A 16,576-nucleotide genomic window follows, 5' to 3' on the forward strand; every position below is an offset into this window, starting at 1 on the left:
TGCGGCGTAAAACTAAAGTCACTCACTCCTAGCAGAAATAGCTTACTCACACAGTGGTCATATCGGCTTGCTTTTTCCATCTTGGTGTTAAAGCGGATCGAGTGCGGGATGATAAATGTTGAACATACATTAACTAAACCCAATTAACCTGCATGTAGAATATGACCTTATTATTTCAGTATCGTTGGTTACATTCTAGCTTTAATGTGTGTAAAGTTGTGATATTCTACTTATTTTTCTGTCCTTTATTGACAGGTTTTCATATCTTTCAAGATTGAGTTTCTTATTAGTCCATAGATTTCATATTCGGAAATATTGCCCATGTGCCTTTAAATGTTCACTCACTTGTTCAAAACATAGTCTCTAAATATACAGATGCCAAACATAAAAACGATTTTATAGAAATACGTCAAGTGGTCAGGCTGGCTGACTTGATTGACAGGTTATCGTATCCCAATTGCGTAGATCGATTCTTATTATGCTGTTGAACACTGGATTGTCTGGTCGATGATTTACAGACAATTAGACTAAAGCTTACCGCGGCTTTTATTAGATTACTTAGCACCAAAACTTGGCAGGATTTGATCAGATTTTGTTGAGGCCATGGTTAAATATTTCATTCTGCCTTACTTATTTAAAGCTCAACAACAATACGCATGGACGCATTGCAGGGGTATAAATCAGTGAGGATTCGAAAGCTTTATAATCTTTCAAGCGATTGCCAGAGTATACAATGGAGAGAGTACAATGTATGCAACTGTACCCCTTCCGTTTCTGCGCCTGCATGCATTGTACTCAGACCACAGTCGCATACCATTTTAAGCTTTATCTCTCCAATGCTGTCTGTCCCGGTGTGTCGTGTCAATTTCAGTCACGTGAATTTCGTGCAACACAGTTGCACCTACTCAGGGCAGACGAGAACTCCTATGTTGAGGCGACCTCGGCCAGGTTATAGAACTTGGACAGACTGTAGACAAGCGCCTGAAGCTGTTTGGCTCCGATACCTGTGTTCAGGCGACCTCGATCAGGTTATAGGACTTGGGCAGTTCGTAGCAATTGGTGAATGTAAGTGAGACGTCCTCAAACGAATATATGCACGAAAGCCCATGCAAGTCTAGATTGCTACAGATTCTGAAAATGAACTAAGTCACTTTTTTAACTAGTTTTTATTCCATATTATTTAGTTAGTTTAATTAACGATAAATTCACGGACTCGCTAAAACTGCACATTTAATCCAAGCAATACTAAGTTTAGTAGTATCACCATCGGTCCGTGAAGACAACGGAAAGAATCGATCTTCAGCAGCCAATGAGGGGACAAACAGGTCGTGTGTTCTCGCTCGCTGAATTGGGTACGACGCTGAACAACGAGCTTAAGGCTGCATCACACTGCAGCAAACACACAGTTTTCAAATCACATTGAAGCAGTCTAGGTCGATGCTCATAACGTTGATCATTGGATTGTCTGGTCCAGACTCGATTATAGAGCACCACCATAAAGCTGGATAATTGCTGAGTGCCGCGCAAACAACAAACAAACTTTAATGGCATAGAGGAGATGTTACATAGAGGGGATTTCCTAATGCGATGGGACAGCAAGCAGCAAACAATCACTCTTATTTTAATTTTTTAGCTGTTGCTTGTGGTCTCAGAGGGTTACTTCCAAAAATATTAGACGGCCGGACTTTTTTAAATGCTACCGCCCTCCGCTGCTTCTGTGTGACCACACTTTCTTGTAGTACTGCAGTAAAGCCATGCGGGATTAAGATGTAGAACTGCAGATTGTATATGTTTGAAAGTCCGACGCTCAGCCCTCAACACTGGTGGTCACAGCACAGATGGCTGTAACTGATAAGGTTGGTAAGCCACTTCCCCAGGATCAGGTAATGATGCCTGGTCATTCGAGTATTCCTTTCACTCAAAGGAATCTATGGAATCTAGATCCAAAACCCGTCATTGAAACAGTCACCCTTTAGAAAACAAGATTTCAATAATGCCCCGATTGCCAGGCCACACTGAGATTTGACGTCTGCCACAGTCAGCTGAGTCACTGCCAAGATGTGAGGACAAGGGTAATGACGTCATGTCTGCACATTTGACGTCACCGGCTTCAGGCCGCCGGTAGAAGGTATAGACTGGTTCACCTGCCCTATTCCGCGCTGCGCTATCGCTGCACTACAGTTGTGTAGCCAGCTTGCTGAGCGCAGCATAGGCAGAGTACCAGTCTATAGAAGGTAAGATATGCCAGAGACAGTTTTTATGTCTTGTCCGACTGACCACATGATGGCTGTTACTACTAACGACCTGTCTAAAGGTCTGATATTACGCCATTGTTAGACTAACATCAAGTCTCTAAAATGAGTGCACTCAGCAATATTCCAGCTGTAACTATGTCGGTGGTCTGTAAATAATCGAGTCTGCGCCAAACAATCCAGTGATCAATATAATGAGCATCGATCTGCGCAAATGGCAACTGATGGCACGCGTCAACTAAGTTAGCGAGCTTGGCTACCCGGTCCCGTTAGAGTAGAATTTCCTTTTATGGCGAGCATGGGTTGCTAAAGGCCCTTTGTAACCTGGACTTTGAAAAGTCGGGGAGGTTGTGTCATCTTTGGGGAGGGTGTGTCACCTGAGTATATCTACACGGGTCACCTTATGGAGGTATGTCGTCTAGGGGAGGGTGTGTCACCTGAGGGTCTGTCATCTGTGTGAGGGTGTTTCTCCTGTGGGTACCTACATGGCCTGTTCTACCCCGAACCTTCATATGTGTATAAAGAGTTCCAACATTTTATTCATTCAGTATAGCAAGAGCCCAATGACTTTCCTTATCAAGACTTGCTTCAGCACATATTCCAACCCTGCATGGACTGGATTGGTTCGGGGTCCGTACGCATGCCAGACTGTAATACCGGGGAAGTTATTTATTTTCATAAACATTGCCGATATAATAGCATATTACTGAATCTACTTCATGAGTCTCATTCCATAAATTATATTTTTAAATGATGAACACCTTATATGTTTTACAATATCATGTTAATTGTGCTGTGTAACCCTGACAGGCACTGAAAGTAAATAGATCTAAGCTTGAAATTAATGCATCTCATTATGCTGATAAACATTTAAAAAAAATAACCACCCCCAAACCCCCAACCCAAAAAAACCCAAAAATCCCAAACAAAAAAAACAAAAACATATATATTCTAACTAAAATAAACGATAAGTGACTCTCACCTCGATTCGTCCAGTTAGAATATTAATGGAAACACAGAGACAGAAACATTTTTTTTTTATCCGTGGTACTCTTGCTGCATGTCTATCACGACCTTGAACTTTCTTGAAATAGAAAATGGCGGCAAGGAAGAGAGCACTGGAAATGATCGCGTCGATTTTTGCAGTTTATGAACAAAATGCGATGTGTCATGAGATATCGTAGCAACATGTGGATACATAAGGTAGTGTTTTAAGTGTTTATACCTTTCAGATATATTTTTTTTGTTTTGATTACGTTGTAGAGAGATATAGCACAGCAGGCATGCGACTGCGCCATCATCCACTGTTGCCCGTGTTGAGCGCAGCAGGGACAAGCGTCAACAAGCGAAAAGTCCTCTCGCGAAAAGGGCAGTGTTTGTTAATTAATATGACAGCTAAATCTCAATTGTCAAAAGTCTTTCATCCATTCATACATCGTAAGTGTTTCCGATGTGAATTCTTTTATTTATTTATACATTTGAAATGAACAATATCGCAGGAAGAAATTCCAAAAGCTGAAACTCAGATGGTCTCGCAGACCAAAATGTCTGCGGTTTTTCAAATTGTCTGTTTCCGAGGTATCTTTTGTTTAACATGGCGAGCATGCAACATCGATGCACCGCCCGCCGTTTAAGATAATTTGACTTGGTTGGTAGGTATCATATTTTGACAGAAATCATTGTCCCAGTAATTTGAGTAAAATTTACTAAACTATTACATGTTTTGATTAAATGATCATTTGGGTTGAAATGATTATATATTAAACTTTCCAGGCCTGTTCGTTAACCTTATTTTATATCTTTTAAGGAACCTCATATTTCTAATTGTCTAACATTATATTATTTTTATCCCTCCGGCGTGGGAGGATATAGTCGACGCCTCATCTGTCCGTCTGTCTGTCCATAATCATTTTGTTTCCGGAGCATCAGAAACCATTCAATATTTTTCGACCAAACTTGACTGATATAGTAATCTCATCCTATGGTTGTGCCTTATGCTATTTACATATTTTTGGCATTTATATGTTTTTTGTTTTTCCCATGGAACATTTTGGTGTTAGTCTTATGGTGGGGTGGGCTTCGTTTCTGGAGCAGAACTCAAAAACCGTTCAATATTTTTCCGCAAAACATGGCAGATATATCAATCAGAATCTAAAGTGGTGCCTTTTGCTATGTACAAGTTTTTGTGATTTATTATGTTCTCGGTTTCCATGGCAAAGTTTCGGACATAGTCTCAAAATGGAGGGGTTGGCTTTGTTCCCAGAGTAGAACTCAAAAACCGTTCAATATTTTTCTGCAAAACTTGGTAGATATATCAATCTGAACCTAAAGTGGTGCCTTTTGCTACTTTCAGGTTTTTGTGATTTATTATTTTCTCGGTTTCCATGGAAATGTTTTGGACTTACTCTGAAAAGTGAGAGGTGTGTTTCGTTTCCGGAGCAGAACTCAAAAACTTTTAATATCTGTCAGTGTTACTTGGTAGACATGTGTGGCAGACCCCAAAGTGGTGCCTTTTGCTATTTACAGGTTTTTATGATGTATTATTTTCTCGCTTCCATGAACACATTGCTGACTTCGTTTCCGGAGCACAACTCGAAAACCATTTCATATCTTTCAAAAGATCTTTGCAGATGTATGAGACAGATCTTGAAATGGTGAATTTTTCTGATTACAAATATATGGCATTTATGTTTTTCATGAATTCCATGCAAACAATTCTGATTTCATCTAAAAACACAATAAGTAACTGTGAGATGATTTGTCCTTTCAAATAAGTGGGGGCCGGGGGAATATGTCATCTTCTGATGACTCTTGTTTAAAAAAGTTGAATGGTTCTGTATTTATTATTGTAGATGTTTCCAATAAAACATTGAGGTAGAGGCATGTTTTTGGCAAACTTGATATGCCAAGGGAAATGTTCTTCTCGAGGTGCAATACCAGGAATAAGATGAAGTGAAGTTAAGCCTTGTTCCAGTATCGCCTGGAGAGATGGTCAGATAACCACCCCAGGGGCTTATGGTTGTTATTTCACATATGCCACAAGTTCTGAAGCATACCTGTTTTTATTGAATTATTGCATATTGTTAAAACCATGAGTATATATATTATTCTACGATGATATTACCCTCAGTAACTCGAAACTAACACCTGAACTGTTGATACCATACATCAAGAAGGATTTTCCATATCTACAACACAGAACACAAAAACCAGAAAATATGCTTTTTGTTCCGAATTTCTAATTTTGTGCCCAAAATTTGACATATACTGTGAGCAGTGATAAGTGATTACTATCTGTTAAACATGCAATAATAAAGAATAACTGTTTCCTACATACAATGCAATATATGGAAAATACGCTGTTGGTAAAAGTTTTAGTGAAATGTTTATTTTGTATTGTTGAGTACAGATATTTTTACATGTTGATTATTTTTCTAAAACTAACAGACAACAGATGACAGACCCCCAGGTGACCACCATTCACAAGATGACAGACCCTCCAGGTGAACACAGTTCCCTCAGATGACAGACCCCACAGGTAACCACTGTCCCCTCAGGTAAACATTTTGTCCCCAGGTGACAGACGACCCCCAGGCGACCCCCAGGTGACATACTCTTCCCCAGGGGACAGACCCGCATAAGGTGATACACTCTGCTCCAGGTGGCTCACCCTCCCCCAAGGTGACATACTTTTCCCGAGGTGACAGACCCCCATAAGGTGATACACTCTGCTCCAAGTGACAGACCCCCATAAGGTGACCCATGTAGATACCCCCAGCTGACGGACCCCATAAGGTGATCCTTGTAGATAACCCAGGTGACTAACCCTCCCCCTGATGACAGACACCCCCAGGGGACACACCATCTAGGTGACATACCCTCAGGAGGTGACCCATGTAGATTTTCCAGGTAAAACACCCTCCCCAAGATGACAGAGTGAGTGAGTGAGTCAGTTTAGTTTTACGTCACACTCTGCAATATTCCAGCTATGTGGTGGCGGTCTGTAAATAATTAAGTCTGGACCAAACAATCCAGTGACCAACAACATGAGCATCGATCAGCGCAGTTGGGAACCAATGACATGTGTCAACCAAGTCAGCGAGTCTGACCACCTGATCCCGTTAGCCACCTCTTATGACAAGCATAGTCGCCTTTTATGGCAAGCATGGGTTGCTGAAAGCCTTTTCCACCCCGGGACTTTCATGGGTCCCCTGATTATAGACCCTCCCAAATAACACAGCCTCCCACAGACAGCAGACCCCAATAAGGTGGCCCATATAGATAACCCTAGGTGACACACTCTCCCCCAGACAGCAGACCCTGAGAAGATGACTCATGTAGATACCCCAAGGTGACACACCCTCCCCCAGACAGCAGACCCTGAGAAGATGACCCATGTAGATACCTCCAGGTGACACACCCTCCCCCAGACAGCAGACCCTGAGAAGGTGACCCATGAGGGTTCATCGTGTGTATATGGAGATGATCTGTTTGAATGGCATTTTAGAAATATGTTGAATAATAAGAAAGAAAGATTCTTATTTTTATTGTGTATGATGCTACATTTTGGTATGGGTTCATATACTGTTGTCAAGCAAGAGTGATAACGGTATAAGAATCCATACCAAAACGTCGCATCATATACAGTAGAAGAAGGTGTCATCCATAAAGGATTTATATATAGAGAAACTGGGAATCTTAGTTTGCACCGGTTTCTGTCAGATCACGTCATCTGAGAACAATGGATGCAATTTGTTCGCAACCCACAGATGTAATAAGATGTCATGTGTACAAGTAACACACCAGCCTGTCTCTGTAATTACATAATGAGACAGAGAAAGAACTCATTGCACAAATCGATGTATTTGTTTATGGTGTATAACCTCACAGGTGTTAGGTTGAAGTTGCATGTGGTCAAGGGTTGAAGTTGTGTATTGCATTTTGTCATTAGCAGACAGGCAGGCAGACACATTGAGTATTGTCTGAGACCGAGAAACCTTTCAATTTTCAAGCAGTGCAATCTTTAATGACCGTCCATAATTTATGGCGGGGGTGGGGTTGGGGGGGAGGTTGATGATGATTATTATGGAGTTGCATGTTCAATGTGAATGACTACCCCCAGCAACCCCCGTGCCTCCCTAGAATAATATAAATGACCCCACCCCACCACCTTTCATAACCATAAATATTAAAGTCCCTTTGCAATGAAAATAGTATTTCCAATGCTAAGCTTTCTTGAAAACTTGGTTTGCAGCTAAGTATTGGACCAGTGTATTTTTATTACTGCAGACCCAAGATGCTTGTAGTCACAAGAAATATCCCTGCACCTATCAGTTGCTGTGTTTTTATGAGTCACCTTTCCAGTTCAAGCCGCGTGAACCTAATCCCTGCACATGCACTACGTGTGCACCGCAGCACAGCTATTGAAATGACTTTTCATGCCAGGGCTGTTGAGAATTTGTTACTGTAAATCAAAACCGAAATGTGTCCGAATCTGCTAAGTTGTATTTTGAGTTACATGTGATCTTTAAGATAATTTATTATGAAGATATTTATTCCCTGTATTGTGTTTTGTGATGTAAAAATGGACTCAGTCCATGAGTGTTTGCCTTTTGCGGAGCAAGGCTCTTATTCTTGAAGCGTTCGTAGCCCCAAGAATTCTTTACTTTGATTGTAGCCAGTGTGTTATCAATGGGCATAAGAAGTTTGTTAGGCTATGAACAATTGGAGAATAGCTAGCCTGATCTTTAAAACCATTCCAATATTTGCTTACCAAACTTGGCACATAGATAGGTCAGGTGGTGTACTGGTGCATTTTGGTAGATTGGCCATTCTGAATTGAATATTTTGGGTGTTTCCATGGCAACAAATTTGCCTTTGACTCAAATTGGTGGTATTCCTCTTTTCCTGTAAACCGTTGTTTCTTTACCAAATTTCACACTTACACATATCTAATGGTGAACTAGTGCTTTTTGGTAGTTTCAGAATTCTGATTAAAATAATGTGTATGTTTCTGTGGCAAAAAATTTTGGCTTCAGCTGAAGTTTGTGGTATTGCTCCCTTATGGAGCAGAACTTAAAAACCTTCAATATTCTCCGTCCACTTTCCTATATATATGCCAAAATAGTTAACTTAATCATAGCTTGTGGACATATTCATGAAGAGTATTTTGCCATCTAGGGGATATTGATGACTTTGTCCTCTTTGAAAATGTATGGATATTCATAGAGTACATCCCACCAATGACAGAGGCACAGAGTTAATAGTCTTAAATGATTAATTTGTGAAATGAATACTTTATTCAAGTATGCGCTGTATTGTCTACAAATTATGAATTATTTGGGCCAGTAACGTGTCTAATGGGCCAGTGACATTCTTGGGTCACTAGCCTGACTGGCTAGTGACAGTTTGAATCTATTTCTAACACTGCCCATGTATATACCCAGGTGACGCACCCTCCCCCAGATGATAAACCCCAGTAAAGTGGCCCATGTATATACACAGGTGACACATCCTCCCCAGATGACAGACCCCCGTGAGGTGATCCATCTAACCCAGGTGACAAACCCTCCTCCAGATAGTAGACTCCATAAGGTGACCCACATATACCCCCACGTGACAAACCTTCCTCCAGATAGTAGACCCCCATAAGGTGACCCATGTATACTCCCACGTGACATACCCTCCTCCAGATAGTAGACCCCCATAAGGTGACTCATGTATACTCCCACGTGACAAACCCTCCTCCAGATAGTAGACCCCCATAAGGTGACCCATGTATACTCCCACGTGACAAACCCTCCTCCAGATAGTAGACCCCCATAAGGTGACTCATGTATACTCCCACGTGACAAACCCTCCTCCAGATAGTAGACCCCCATAAGGTGACCCACATATACTCCCACGTGACAAACCCTCCTCCAGATAGTAGACCCCCATAAGGTGACCCATGTATACTTCCACGTGACAAACCCTCCTCCAGATAGTAGACCCCCATAAGGTGACCCATGTATACCCCCACGTGACAAACCCTCCTCCAGATAGTAGACCTCCATAAGGTGACCCATGTATACCCCCACGTGACAAACCCTCCTCCAGATACTAGACCCCCATAAGGTGACCCACATATACTCCCACGTGACAAACCCTCCTCCAGATAGTAGACCTCCATAAGGTGACCCATGTATACCCCCACGTGACAAACCCTCCTCCAGATAGTAGACCCCCATAAGGTGACCCACATATACCCCCACGTGACAAACCCTCCTCCAGATACTAGACCCCCATAAGGTGACCCACATATACCCCCACGTGACAAACCCTCCTCCAGATAGTAGACCCCCATAAGGTGACCCATGTATACTTCCACGTGACATACCCTCCTCCAGATAGTAGACCCCCATAAGGTGACCCATGTATACTTCCACGTGACATACCCTCCTCCAGATAGTAGACCCCCATCAGAGGAGGAGGTCGCATCAGGTAACCTTTGAGATTGAGTAATCAGAGCACAGTTTACCAAATTGCGAAAGTTGCCATTTATGCATACCCTTTGAACTTTTACGTTGAAAAGGTTTGTACGTGAATGATTCTGAATGCTATTTTCCATACAATCACACATGGAGTATGCTACAACAGAGAGTAAATAGTCACTGGAAATAGCATGTTGTCAATATTCAAGGATGTCAACTTGCAGAAATATTAGCTAATGATAACTACGTGAATGGAAACCCCAGAGCATATACAATGTCTAATTTAGACCTCGCCCTTGCGCTCTTGGTGCATGATAGTTAAAATGATGCACCATTCCTTAACCTGGTGGATCTGATTGGCACACTATAAAAATAATTTGACTCATATCAATCATGTAAAGATAACCTCTCCAAACTGTTTAACATTTACAATATATTTTCACAATTCCAGGTGATAAATCAGCATTCATAATCCCCGCAGTGCTGTACACGACTTCCCCCACATTTAATGCCATGCCTAATTCAATGCATGGAGCTTATGATACGTTGCTTACTCAAGTCATGCTGTTTCGTTACACATTAAGAGTTATGTCCCCTACCCGTGTGTTTCCCAGATCTATATCATTTGCTGTTTTTCGAAACAAAAAGAACAAAACCTGATAGAGAAAATGCCAAAACCGTTGTGAGGTCAAGTGACGACAGTTCCATTTATTAACTGAGATGAAACTATAAAAAAACAATGATGTGCTGATCAATGTTAAAACTGAGGATCAGTGGGGACAAAACATCAACCCGTTCATTCCAAATGAAATGGCAAGGTTTGTATCAGTGGGTTACCAATAATGTGTAAATACAAAATAACTTGTGCACTTTGTCTGAAATATGGAAAGCATAATGTTTTCACAGATGGAACTGATAATTTCCGTACTTCCACGATCAAGAGACATGCTGATAGTGTTGACCATAAACTTCCTGTCCAAGCTCAATGGTTGAAGGGACAAATGAAAATGGCAGTGAAAAATATGATTAATTGTAAGAAAAGATAGCAATTTAATTTAAATTATCACTTTAATTGAACAGCTTTTTGCATGACAAATTCCTTAAAATTGCAGAGTGAATGTCTCCCTTGTCTTTTCTTAACACCCACCTACAATGGCAAATGTCCCACTATTCCTGTTAACCAAGAGCCAATGGCCCAGTTCTTCTGAAAAGTAACTTAGACACTGCATATATACTGAAGGTCAAATATCTGTGATTTTTGTGGATTTACAATTGTTAGACTCAGTATAGGAGTGTAAGGAATAATACAGAGACTAAATTTTCTTTGACTGGGTTCTTCTGGCTTATGGTTAAAAATTGAAAAAAGTATTCTCAGAAAATAGTTCAAGTATACTTACAGTGTCAAAGTACATACCAGCATTGGTAGATTTTACCAATCTTGCAGTTAATGCTGTTGAAATGACCCAGTGATCAAGTATACTATTTAATGTCCAGATACATGCTAGCATGGGTAAAGTTTGCCAAGCTTCCAGTCACTGCTAAAGAATTGGTCAAGTGGTCAAACAGACTATACAGTGTCCAGATACAGGCTAGCATGGGCAGATTTTACATAGTGTCCAGTTAATGTTGTAGAAATGGTCAAGTAGTAAAACAGACTGTACAGTGTCCAGATACAGGCTAGCATGGGCAGATTTTACATAGTGTCCAGTTAATGTTGTAGAAATGGTCAAGTAGTAAAACAGACTGTACAGTGTCCAGATACATGCTTGCATGGGGAGATTTGACATAACTTCCAGTTAATGTTGTAGAAATGGTCAAGTAGTAAAACAGACTGTACAGTGTCCAGATACATGCTTGCATGGGGAGATTTGACATAACTTCCAGTTAATGTTGTAGAAATGGTCAAGTAGTAAAACAGACTGTACAGTGTCCAGATACAGGCTAGCATGGGCAGATTTTACATAGTGTCCAGTTAATGTTGTAGAAATGGTCAAGTAGTAAAACAGACTGTACAGTGTCCAGATACAGGCTAGCATGGGCAGATTTTACATAGTGTCCAGTTAATGTTGTAGAAATGGTCAAGTAGTAAAACAGACTGTACAGTGTCCAGATACATGCTTGCATGGGGAGATTTGACATAACTTCCAGTTAATGTTGTAGAAATGGTCAAGTAGTAAAACAGACTGTACAGTGTCCAGATACAGGCTAGCATGGGCAGATTTTACATAGTGTCCAGTTAATGTTGTAGAAATGGTCAAGTAGTAAAACAGACTGTACAGTGTCCAGATACATGCTTGCATGGGGAGATTTGACATAACTTCCAGTTAATGTTGTAGAAATGGTCAAGTAGTAAAACAGACTGTACAGTGTCCAGATACAGGCTAGCATGGGCAGATTTTACATAGTGTCCAGTTAATGTTGTAGAAATGGTCAAGTAGTAAAACAGACTGTACAGTGTCCAGATACAGGCTAGCATGGGCAGATTTTACATAGTGTCCAGTTAATGTTGTAGAAATGGTCAAGTAGTAAAACAGACTGTACAGTGTCCAGATACAGGCTAGCATGGGCAGATTTTACATAGTGTCCAGTTAATGTTGTAGAAATGGTCAAGTAGTAAAACAGACTATACAGTGTCCAGATACAGGCTAGCATGGGCAGATTTTACATAGTGTCCAGTTAATGTTGTAGAAATGGTCAAGTAGTAAAACAGACTGTACAGTGTCCAGATACATGCTTGCATGGGGAGATTTGACATAACTTCCAGTTAATGTTGTAGAAATGGTCAAGTAGTAAAACAGACTGTACAGTGTCCAGATACATGCTTGCATGGGGAGATTTGACATAACTTCCAGTTAATGTTGTAGAAATGGTCAAGTAGTAAAACAGACTGTACAGTGTCCAGATACATGCCGGCAAAAGTAGATCTTGGCTAGACTGTACAGTGTACAGATAGAGGCTAGAATCGGTAGATTTTACTTTGTGTCCATTGTGTCCAGAAATGGTCAAATGATGAAACAGACTGTACTGTGTCCAGATACATAATAGCATGTGCAGATTTTACATCACTTCCAGTTAATTCTGTAGAAAGGTCAAGTGCCCAAACAGGCTATACTGTGTCCAGATACATGCTTGCATGGGGAGATTTGACATAACTTCCAGTTAATGCAGTAGAAATGGTTAAGTGGTCAAATAGACTGTACAGTGTCCAGATACATGCTAGTATGTGTAGATTTTGCATGGCTTCCAGTTAATGCTGTAGAAATGGTCAAGTAATCAAAGCGACTGTGCAGTGTCCAGATACAGACTAGGATGGGGAGATTTTGTATAGATTCCAGTTAATGTGCTACAACTTCTCATGTGTTCATATAGACTGTCCAGATGTCCAGATGTCCAGATACATACTGGCATGGGTATAATTTGTATAGTTCCGAGTTCATGCTGTAGAAATGGTCAGGTGTTCAACAGACTGTATGGTGTACAAATGCATGCTGGGATGGGTAAATTTTTAACATCCAGTTTATGCTGTAGAAATGGTCAAGTGCATGTGGTCAAAGAGACTGTAGTGTGTCCACATACAGGGTAGTATGGGTAGATTTTACATAGTGTCAAGTTAATGCAGTAGAAATTTTTAATTGATCAAATAGACTGCACACTGTCCAGATACATGCCAGTATGTGTAGAGTTTGCATCATTTGCAGTTAATTAAGTGGTCAAATAGACTGTATGGTGTCCAAATACATGCTAGCATGGGTAAATCTGCATAAATTCCAGTCATTACTGTAGAAATGGTCAAGTGGTCAAATAGACTAATGTGTCCAGATAGAGGCTAGAATGGTTAGATTTTACATACTGCCAAAGTAATGCAGTAGTCATGTGGTAAAAGAGGCTGTACAGTGTCCAGATACATGCTAGCATGTGTAGATTTTTGCATAACTACCAGTTAATGCTGTAGAAATGGTCAAGTGGTCAAAGAGACTGTACTATGTCAGGTACATGCTAGGATGGGGAGATTTTGTACAGCTTCCAGTTAATGTGGTACAACTTGTCAGGTGGTTATGTAGACAGCACAGTGTCCAGATACATACTAGCTTGGGTATATTTTGTATAGTTTCCTGTTCATGCTGTAGAAATGGTCAAGTGGTCAAACAGACTGTACAATGTCCAAATGGATGCTAGCATGGGCAGACTTTGCGTAATGTCCAGTTAATGCTGTAGAAATAGTTAAGGGTCACATGCAGCGTAAAATACAACTTTGCAGATTCTGATACCTTTTGGTATGCACTTACCGAAACAAATCATCAAAAATGCCAATTCAGCCTACAAAGTGTAGAAAAAAAGCGATAATAAAAAAAAATCAGAGTTCAAACGATTCACTATATTTCCCCCAGCGCTGAGGGAAAAAGTGGTTTCAACAGCTGTGGTGCGCTGTGAATAGGTTTGTGGAGCTTGAAACAGAATGCATGCCCAGAGTATGAGGTAGTGAGCAGTAGTCTAATCTTGACTTTGTACACAAACAAGTAAATGATCTACTCGTTACATAAGAAAGCTCACAGAGAAAGCTCAATGTATGTTTTGGTGACACCTTAATGTCTGCCTGCCTGTCTGCTACAGACAATATGCAATACACAGCTTCAATCATTGACCACATGCGATTTGAACTTGACACCTATCAGGACATACACCATAAACAAAATAAATTGATTTATGACTCGTGCACCTGTCCTGTCTCTACCGAATTATGTGATTAGGCAGGTGTGATACTTGTACACGTGACATGTTTTTGTGTCTGTGGGTTGCATACAAACTACATCCATTTTTATCCACAGAGATATAGTCGACGCCTCATCCGTCCGTCCATCCGTCCGTCCATCTGTTATCATTTTGTTACCTGAGCATAACTCAGAAACCGTTCAATATTTTTCTGCAAAACTTGGTAGATATGTGTGGCAGGCCCTAAAGTGGTGCCTTTTGGTATTTACAGGTTCTTGTGATTTCTTAGTTTCTTGGTTTCCATGGAAACGATTCTGACTTTGTCTCGAAAGTGAGAGGTGTGTTTCGTTTCCTGAGCAGAATTCAAAAACTTCTTAATATCTTGTCAGTGTTACTAGGCAGATATGTGTGGCAGGCTCCAAAGTGGTGCCTTTTGCTATTCACATGTTTTTCTGATTTATTATTTTCTCCATTTCTATGGAAACATTTCTGACTTAGTCTCAAAATGGATGGATGTGCTTCGTTTCCGGAGCAGAACTCAAAATCTGTTTAATATTTTTCTGCAAAATTTTGTAGATATATCAATCGGAACCTAATGTGGTGCCTTTTGCTAGTTACAGGTTTTTGTGATTTATTGTTTTATCGGTTTCCATGGAAACGTTATGGATCACAACTGCTAGTGTGTATTATTTTGTTTGACAACGGTATATGAATCCATACTGAAACGACACATCAAGTACAAGAAAAGAGGGTGTTACCCATAAAGAATCCTACTTTCCTGTGACTCATCATACTTTTAAAATGCCTATCAAACAGATCATATTTCTGCACACACAATGATGCTACAGCGTATCAGCAAATGAACCACTCAGCGGCCAATCAGAAGCCGTCGTTACACTTGAGTGCACATCCACCCACTATGACTGGGTTCAGTCTCCCGAGGGCTTTGTTCCGAGGAAGGTAAGCCAAAGTACAAAATATTGAACTTTTGAATCACTTATAATTTTGTTTATTTGTTTTTTTACAAGCAGCAATGTACATTATATGTCATAAATAAGTGATAATTGTGTTTCAATTATGTTTGAATGTTTGGTTGCATGTGACCTTTAAGTGGTTAAACAGATGGTACAGAATCCAGATGCATTCTAGCATGTGTAGATTTTGTACAGTTTCCAATTCATGCTGTAGAAATGGTCCAGTGGTCAAACAGACTGTACCGTGTCCAAATTCATACTACCATGAGTAAATTTGCTTAAGTTCCAGTTAATGAGACCCGTGAAGGTCCCAGGATAGAATAGCTTGCCATAAAAGGCGACTATGCTTGTCGTAAGAGGCGGCTAACGGGATAAGGTGGTCAGGCTCGCTGACTTGGTTGACACGTCATCGGTGTATAGAGGTGAGATACATGCTAGTTTCAGAAGATTTAGATTACAGGGTGTCTTCAGAGGGTGGTTTGTGTAGCTTCAGTTTAAAGGTTTCTCTGGAAGTTATGAAGTAGTTGCATGGCGTATAGAGGCCAGGTATGTACTCACTTGGGTAGATTTAAATTTACAGGGTGTGTTCAGGTTGGTTTGTGCAGCTTCAGGTTAAAGGTTTCTCTGGAAGTTATGAAGTAGTTACACAGTGTTTAGAGGCCAGATATGTGCTCACTTGGGTAGATTTAGATTACAGGGTGTCTTCAGGATGGTTGGTTTATGCTAGCATGGGTAGATTTAGATTACAGGGTTGTCTTCAGGTTGTTTGGTTTAGCTTTAGTTTAAAGGGGATGGTGAGGTAACCCAGTGGTTAAAGTGTTTGCTATTCACACCTAGCTAAGGTTTGACTCCCCTAGTTTGTGAAGGTGGGTAGTACAGCTTCATGTTAAAGGTGTTTTCAGGAAGTGTTGGTCAGACAGACTCTATACAGGCCAGATATAGCGTAGCTTGTGTATGTATTGATTTTGTGGGGATGGTTTGCACATCTTCAGGTTCAAAGTATTTTCTGGAAGTTATCTATATGGAGTGTGATCCAGGTGGCACACCCTCCCATAGATGACTGACACCCCTCAGCCCCAGTTGTCTATGAAGAGTGACCCAGGTGGCACACCCTCCCCCAGATGACTGACACCCATCAGCCCCAGTTGTCTTTAAGGAGAGTGACCCA

Source organism: Haliotis asinina, chromosome 4 (assembly GCF_037392515.1).
Source record: "Haliotis asinina isolate JCU_RB_2024 chromosome 4, JCU_Hal_asi_v2, whole genome shotgun sequence".
In the NCBI taxonomy this organism is placed as follows: domain Eukaryota; kingdom Metazoa; phylum Mollusca; class Gastropoda; order Lepetellida; family Haliotidae; genus Haliotis; species Haliotis asinina.